Source organism: Clinocottus analis, unplaced genomic scaffold (genome assembly GCF_023055335.1).
Source record: "Clinocottus analis isolate CAN_PGR_092001 unplaced genomic scaffold, fCliAna1.0.p SCAF_6, whole genome shotgun sequence".
NCBI classification, from domain to species: domain Eukaryota; kingdom Metazoa; phylum Chordata; class Actinopteri; order Perciformes; family Cottidae; genus Clinocottus; species Clinocottus analis.
In genome coordinates, this window is record NW_027176218.1 from 16,543,183 (window position 1) to 16,551,804 (window position 8,622).

Here is an 8,622-nt window from a genome sequence, read left to right on the forward strand (position 1 = left end):
TGTGAATATGAGATGTGAAACAAAAGCCGCAAAAGGCGAGCGGCTCTTACCTGTCAAAGCTGCTCGGGAGTGACCGTTCAGTTGCCCTCAACCTGTCACACGACGCAGAACCAGAGGCAACAACACCGCCACAGGAGGAAATACACCGGCGCGCAACTTGAGCTTCCACAAAAAAAAAGTGCCCCAGTCGGTTCACTGCGTCGTTGCGCTGTTTGCGCCCTTTCCACACAAAAAAAAAGAGCACCGGACCTCTCTTGCAGGACAACTTTTTTTTCTTCCTGTGGCTTCGCTGTGCGTCTCTGTTTGATGAGGAGTTGGGAACAGAGTTTTCTGGTTGGTCATAAGGGAGGAAATGAAGTTTGAGGAAGGAGAAAGAGGCCGGCACTGACTCCTACAGGCGTGCCACAGCTCCGGAGCTCCACGTGAGAATGACAGCCTCGGGGGAGCTCATAACAACTTAAAACTCAGCGTGATTTATTGAGATTAGTCTCAGAGGTTGAGCTATATTGTATTCATTTGGCAGTTGTGAGAAAGAAAGTTTTGACAGCTGCCCGCAGAGACTGAGCTAGTGTAAATATTATGAGTAATGTGTCATTTACTTAACTCGATATTGTGAATTACAATTCATCAAGTTCATTTTTTAATAGCTTTCTTTTATGTAGCTACAAAGCTGTTGATGTTTGGCTGTGCGATTCATTAAAAAAAACAGAAACGATGAGCTTCGAATCTATCTTTTGAGCTGTTTTTCCCCTCCTTAAGTCTGATTTAATTACTCCATGAATCAAGCCAACAGCCCGTGTTCATATATATGTCCAAATCATAAAACGTGCATGATGTTTACCCGAGCAGCAGGCTTCCTTTCCCCCGTATGTGTAATTACCAGATTAAATGGAGTAAAGAGAGGAACTTTAAAGGCATTAAAGCCAACGCGTCAGCTCAAACTGTTCCTCTGGAAACAAACGCACAGAAACACACTCTGTTCCAGCTCATCTATTGTAGTAGAATACAAGGAAAAGCTAAACTAATGTTTCTCACAAGATGGTGTAAGTAGAGTAAGATTGCACATTACTTCAAATTTCAAACCATTGAAATCCAGTTTTCCTCCTCACACCCAACACTGCTGATGTACTTTCTGAGTGTTTGCATACATCTTTGAGCGGCTGGTGTGGCTGCCGTACTTCTTCCCCGAGTACTCATCATGATCAGAGCAGAAACAGCAGGAGAAAGTGGGCTTCCCAACGCAAGGAGAAATACTACAGAACTTGGACTCGTCACTTTCACCGAGGTTCATCTGAGACAAACTGAAAAAAATCAGTCACCTGCACATTTCGCTCCTCTGATGGATGGGATGAACCGAGCAGAAATAAGACTTTCTGTGTTCAAACTGCAGTAAGGACAGTGCACTAAAAAGCTCTTCTCTGTCCCGGCCTCTCCCCTCAGTGTCCAGGAGTAATGCCACAATGCTGAGTCAATAATTACTGATGTGATGTTTATTCTCAGCCACCCCAACCAGCCGCTGGCTCTACAGTAAACACTGCATCCGTTGTCAGTCTTCATAAAAGCATTGTTTTGCAGGTTCTTAAAGCCAGAGTGCTCTAAATACAGATATTTGTCATGTTTACGTCACATAATTCCATCTTCTCCCGCTTGCATTGCATGAGCTGACGTCTAATGAATTGGGACTCAGCTTCCCAACATTCCCAGCCAGGGTTTGGTCAGGGAGGACAACACCAGGGGGAAGCATCATGCATTCCTATACCGAGAGCCGAGCGGCTCGCGTGAGATTCACAAGGCTGAGGGGGAATAAAGAACCTTCCCAGACTGTACATATGACTCATTTGCATCACCGGAGGTGCCATAATGCCTCCCTCCTCCCTCTCAGCGGCAGCAACGTATGAGAGAGCAGTCCAAGTGGAGCATGCTGGGATAATGACTTATCAGTGAGCATAAGGGGGGGGGGGGGGGGGGGGGGGCACCTGGAGGAGAGCCAGACCTGATCCAACGACAATACTATGCGCGCCCATTATAATCAGCCCGACATTTCACTTTCACCAAGAACAAGGATGAACACACACAGCAAAGCATGCTGAATATATTCAATATGTATTCAAATATGAAGATATTATATATAAATATATTCAGAAATATCTCCTGCTCTGCTCCGATTTCTCTTCGGGCATCACTTGAGAGTTTGGTGAGTCATTCATCATATTGTGCATTTTCCCAAATATGAAGCCTATTGCAGTGCTATGGTGTGTGTCGGTGTGAAGTATTACACAGCGGTTCTAGGATGCTATTTCCATTATGGATTTTATTGCCATAGTTAGATGATGAGTGACAGATTTTATACTCAACAGCTGTCAGTTATGACACCGTGTTTCCCCAGAACGTCTGAAGACTGCGTGCAGTATTAGTTTGTGTGGCCTGCAGTTGAAGCAGAACAAAGGTCCTTGCTGTCATTCTCTGCGCTAATCGCTCAATCTACTTTTTAAAAAAGCCTCTTGGGTCAGTTGTAAAGGGCATCATCACAAAACTTCAAACAGAACTGAGCTCGTGATATGAGAGACAGGACAGCAATGCTACACACACATGAGCATCTTATAGCATATGATGCATTGCCTGAGATTAAACTACCCAACAGTATTTGAAGTAGTTGAAGTTTAGCTCAACCTTAAAAGTGTAGAGCAGTAAAATGTGATACATACATTAATGCAGCAGTAATATTATAACAATAATAGTAAAACACTGAAAATGAGTATTTTACTGAACAATGTGTAATACTTTGGAAATTTTGAGTTAATTTAGGTAAAAATACATATTTGTTTTTAATAAAGTAGGAATCTGAATCTAGGACTTTAACGCGTAGTGAAGTCTTCTCACATGGTGGTATTGCTATATTACTTAAGTTGAGGATCTGAATTTAAACTTTAACTACTGGTTAAACTTACATGGTGTGTTCCTCCTAGCTCTGAAATGTTCAGGCATAAAGCTTTTCAAATAGAGGATCAAACTGTTGTAAAATGCCCCCGTGTATTGCTTTACACAAATCCACTTTAATGGTCTATAATATATCAACTAAATTAATTACAAAGATATAGAAATTTCAACTATATTCTGAATCCATACGAATCCCTCCATGTTGTGTTTTACGGGTCAGATGTGTTTTGTGGTGGTTTCGTTTCCTCTTTTCTCTCTTTCTGGGAATCACTGATACATTTGTGACTTTCGGCCCATTTTTAATCTTCAGCTGACAAAGGCATCAGGGGACAATTGCACAAATACACTTTAATGGTCTTCATCAGACCCAATTAGGTGTAGCTCATTAATTTCAAGTCCAATCAGGGCGTGTTTGTTGTTGTAGCTGCCTGGGCCTCTGTGCGAACTGGTAGCCGGCACAGGTGGAAGATGTTCCTCCCAGCTCTGTCCGAGCACAGACAGCAGTGGCGACATTAAACAAGCTGAACCCAGAACCTTAAGTTCTCAGTCTGGCTTTACTCACATTTTACTGCTGGACTATTTGTTTTTCTCCTGTTGAAGGGACACCGAGCTGCTTTCTAATCTGTGTGAATTATAGCTGTGAAGGTTTTGTCGTGGATTTACAACGTGTGCGCACGAGCTACTCAAGACTACAGGCTGAAGAAGTGGACCCTTGATCATTTTTCAAAGGTAAAAAAATAAAAAAAAAAATCTTCATGATTGCAGTATTCTGAGCAGCCAAAGGCCTTTACACACCTGGGCGGTGATGAATTAACGACACACAAATGGGAAATACTCGGCTGCGAATAGTCCTCATCAGATTTAGTCATACCAGAAGCGGAGCAAATTTACAACAGATGCAACCCTTTTTTTAATCAAATAAATGGTTTGAATAGATTTGCAGATTCAGGGGAAAATACCAGGATCCTATTGACCCAGAGCAGCATCTGAGATATATTGAATAGCATGAGCTGCTGTAAGCTATATTAATGTGAATTGTTCCCTTTTGGGAACAGTTATGCAGTGTATATGTCTAGGACTTTTATTATGAAAGGTGAGGACAGAAAACGGTTAAACGTTTGGCATCTTGGTTCAGACTACAAAGCCTGCGTATTGTCTTACACTGTAGTGTACATTCGCAATGTGTCCGTTCTGCACAACGTGATTGGCTGATGCCTTTATTCTCTGTGCAGGAGCTCAGAAAAATCCTCCTCACGCCGGAGAAGAATGTTTTTGCTTTTTAGATGTGTACAATTTTGTGTGAAAGTGACAAAAAAAAAGAACTTAAAAAACCTATACTGTCATGCAAATTAATAGAACGACAACGCTCCGGTGTGTGAAGAAACCCTAAGAACAAGGTATAGTGAAGGACATGCAAAAGATACAGCAGAAACAGAGCTGTCGTCTTTTTTATTCCACATATTTTCCTTTCCAGTCTGTCATAAAAGTCTGTCATTTATGCAACTTTCCCCACGTACCCTGCGCAGTATTCCTCCTCGTGACCTAATGTCAGATCTGTAAAATTGGTGCACAATCCGTGAAGTATTAGCTGATTTCTCTTCACTTTGATATCACACCATTTCCGAATATCAGTTGTTTGACATGAAAGTGTGCGGCGGGGAAAAGATCAAAGTCGCGCTGGAACCTTGTTAATCATACGCTGAGCCTGACGCTACTGTTACCCCTCAGCTGTGCCCTTTAAACAGCACATCTGCATTTGCAGCTCAGTATCATGCGCCTCACACAGCAGAGCTTAACAAGAGAATCGCCGCCGCCCCTCTCCGGTCACCGCGGGGTGGCGTGCAAATCAATGGGTCAACAGTCAATTGGCTCCTCCAGCTCTGAAGATTCCTGCAGCGACCAATAGGAGACGTACACAGAATCACAGCTGGGCTCAGGGTCCACTTAGGTCTCCAACATTGATAACAACACAGAAACAAGCGATTCTCAACTATGCAGCTCTCGCGTAGAGAGATATAACGTGTCAATCCATGAAAATACTAAAGATGGGTTTTCTTTCTTGCCTTCATCCGTAGCCATATGTCAAAGCACTCCCCACGCTGGGAGTGTCCTCGGGACCAAAGGCCCAAGGCTTCCCCTCAGTAGTTAAACCTTCACAGTGACTGTTGATTGCAGGGTGGAAAAGGGCTTTGGTTTTATGACTGAAAATCTCAACAGGGACCTCACCATGGCAGCTCATATAATATCCTAAATAGCTTCGCTCGTATTAGATTACATGCTGCATTGTGCTGGTTTTAACATCCAGCAGTTAGTGAACAACGGGGCTCTATGTGTTTGCAGTTGACACTTCCCCTGTGGGAAGCTACTTTAAAAGCTATTACAGTAATACACATCATTCATCTCGGTCAGAAATGGACCCTGAGGTAAGTGAAAATTGAGGTCCTTCATGTGCCTTTGGGTTTTAAAACATGTAATTGACATCCACCAAACCAATGTTTTTAATACAGGCAGTAAAGCCAAGTGACAGATCAAGAATATTGCAGTAAATATCACAAGAACAAACAGTTTAAGGGAGAATGTCTTCAGGAGGGGTCGATGACACCAGTCACAATGAATGTCTACTTCTTTTTGGGCAGCAATGCAGACCAGCTGAGGGGTCAATGACTGGGATCCAGATGGGGCAAACTGATGATAAATTCTTCACCAGCCGCATGATTAAGCAAAAAGATTTGCTGCAGCTGCTCCTGGTCTCTCGCCGCCATCCCCCAATGGCATCCGCTGTTTGGTTTTCGTCATCGCACCGGCCGCCTGCTCCGAGCCTGCTTCAGGGTGCCAACTTAGCTGGACAGACTGAACATTAAAACAAATGTGATACTGGCGGCAGTCCAGAGATTGAGAGCCGTTTATTTTCAGTCCGCAGTTCATTTCCATATAGGACGAAGAGATGAGCACTATGAATTCATGTGCTTTCTAATTCTGCACGTCACCGTTAGTGTCCCATTTCAACGTCGTGTGCCAATGCAGGAAGTGGTTTGTCCTTCATGGAGCAAAGTAAAAATGTGTGAAGGCAGGGCTGATGGATCTACGGAAGCCCTGAAAAGTCCTGATTCCTTCTTTTTTTTAAATCCCACGTACCCCCTGGAGTGCCTCCACGTGCCCCCATTTGAGAACCACTGCTCTTGCAGACACAAGTCTCCAAAAGAAATGTGTGTTAGACTGGGTTACTTGCAAAAATGGAAAATAATATTCCCAAATAGGTTTCCATTAGTTCAGAATAACCTGAAAATAACAATTGTGGTGTTTTCCTTTGCTCAGCATGATTCATATCTGCATAGGGAGAGGGTCCTCTCACAGAGTCCATGTCCACAGCATTGTCTCTACAGTAGCCCAGAGCGGACAAACCAAACATGGCAGCAAGAGTGTTTTCTGCAACCTCTGCAATCTGCAACCTCACCACCAGAGGCCACTAAGTTCTACACACTGCTCCTTTAAAGCGGTCCAGGAACTCAGCAGACGAAAAACAATTTTCCTACTTTAGACAGCTCCTACTTTAAACCTTTTAAACTAAGAACCTGAAGTCGAAAGTACAGCAGTGACATCCAAATTGATTTCAGACGGAACGAAATGTTTATTTGTCGGTTGGTTTAGGGATAACAGGCTTTTCCCTCGAGAGACGGAGCCGTAAGCTACCGTCAAACCGCTGCAAGTGAGAAGCAAAGAGCCATATTTTGTTGAACAGTAATCCTCAGCAGGCTATCTTAGAGAGGTAAGACACTGCTCTGCTCACAGGAACAGAGTTGAGACCTCTGTGAATGCTTGTTTTGTAATATTCTGACCTTCTGAGGGGGTCGCAGAACAGTCGAGGCTTTTTGTTCTGCTTGTTACTGAGGTGATTCTGCAGCAGCGTCTGTTTGGTTATTGGCAAACCGAAACCCAGCAAAGTGTAACGGACCGACTGTGAATGAGATGAGACAGAATCTCAAAATATCTCTTTCTCAACAATAGCCCGGTGAATTAAGTGCAAGAATCTAATGTTGGTGTAAGCGCCAAAGACATTGAGCCAGTTTCCAGCACTCCAGCTCGGACCATCCAAAGCAATTTTGCTGGTATTAAGGTTTCACACTCCAATGTGACAAATGGCCGTTTTTTAAGGCTCGATGGAATCCCACGAGCTTCAAACGTTTGTTCGAGCTTTTTGAAACATGTCGTGTAATCAGCTGTGATCTTAGAGTACGATTTCTATGACAGCAAAGCCCATTTTATATATATATATATATATATATATATATGGTCATCGTATTTCCAGTGGTGCCGCCATTACCTGTGCGGGAAACCGCCTACTTACTTAGAAATGATCCAGGGTTGCAGTGTTGCAGTGTTGTGTCAGCACTACTGTTTACTGTGCACTCTCCTAACGTGTTTCTGATCTGCATTAAAGGCCCGATAAGTAGGACTTACCTTGTAAACAATGTGAAGAGTGCTCCAAAAGTGTCCTCTCAATCTTTCCACTCATCCCTAATGACCCGCTGGAAGTGTGTGGCGAGTTTTTTCAAACTGAACATTTACTACTGACGGCCAAACCGACCAAACAGAGGGAACTTGTCATTGTAAAGGAGTCACCGTAATGTATTTGGTGTTGACAACAATTGTTGATTCAAAATGTGTAAATACTTTAATAAAACAAGTTTGTTTTGCTGCCCTGTGAAAAATATCAGTTGCTCCTCTCTGGTCATTTTGACAAAGTATCTGCTAAAGGAGTGTTTACTGTCGTAATAAACTGACTTGTGTTGGAGATGTTGGGCGTGGTGGGCAGTATGTGGGAACTCCGGTTGAAAGCAAATAGATCCTATGAATCTATTCACAATAAGGTCAGGCGATTATCTTAAGATTATCTTAAGACTGATTACTGGAAAGAGCTTAAGTTTTGGCGCTTGGAGCATCACTAGTCAAGTGTCATTGCGTCTCATTATATTAGAAAGAAGGCCGACATCTTGACGGTTGATATTTCCAAAACTAAGCAACTCACCCAGAAACAATCTAGACTGATACTGGACTACAGTCAACAGGAAAAATATGTATTTTAGATTTTCCAGGTGAACTGTGGCTTTAAGGTTCATAACCTTTCGACTGAATTTCCACCTGTGCACGTTGAATAGTTTGATCCAAAGAAAAATCTTTGTGCAATTAGAGCAGAAGCTGTGCTTTCAGAGAAGAAGAATGACTGATCCAACATAAATCAACTGCGGACGCTGTCTCCACAACAGATGACTTGGCGAGTGCACGTGGCCTCCCTGAGGACGGGAACGACGCTGATCCGATAGATCACAGAGAATCTCCAAAAACATAATCACCCAAATGATTGCGATTTAGTTAGTTTTAACCATCTGCATTTCGTCAACTTCCAAAATAAGTGTGGTTTAGTCTCCTGATTCTTCAGGCTCCCGTCTATTGAATCTCCTTGATTTGAAGCCCGGCGGGATCTTTAATCCTCTTCTGCTGTAAAAACATGTCCGTGCGTTTTCTGAAGAACACACCAGGAATTCCACGTAAAATCGGATCTCTGTCACAGTGTAGTGAAATGAGGTAGGTGGGTGTCCGCGGAGACTTTTTATGGCGTGAAAGCTTGCACATTATAGTTACTATGGGAACTGGGTCTTTGTGGCTATTGCAGGGGAGCAGTAATTA

General features: G+C 43.1%; 1 protein-coding gene across 1 annotated transcript in view; it reads right to left on the bottom strand.

Moving 5' to 3' along the window:
- tspan9a (tetraspanin 9a) overlaps nt 1-334 on the bottom strand; it is a 145,548-nt gene extending 145,214 nt beyond the window's left edge. The window contains exon 1 of the mRNA XM_068602805.1: nt 51-334. The gene's annotated coding sequence lies outside the window, so the exon portion shown is untranslated. The remainder of the gene's footprint in view (nt 1-50) is intronic.
- Nucleotides 335-8,622: the final 8,288 nt, after the last annotated feature.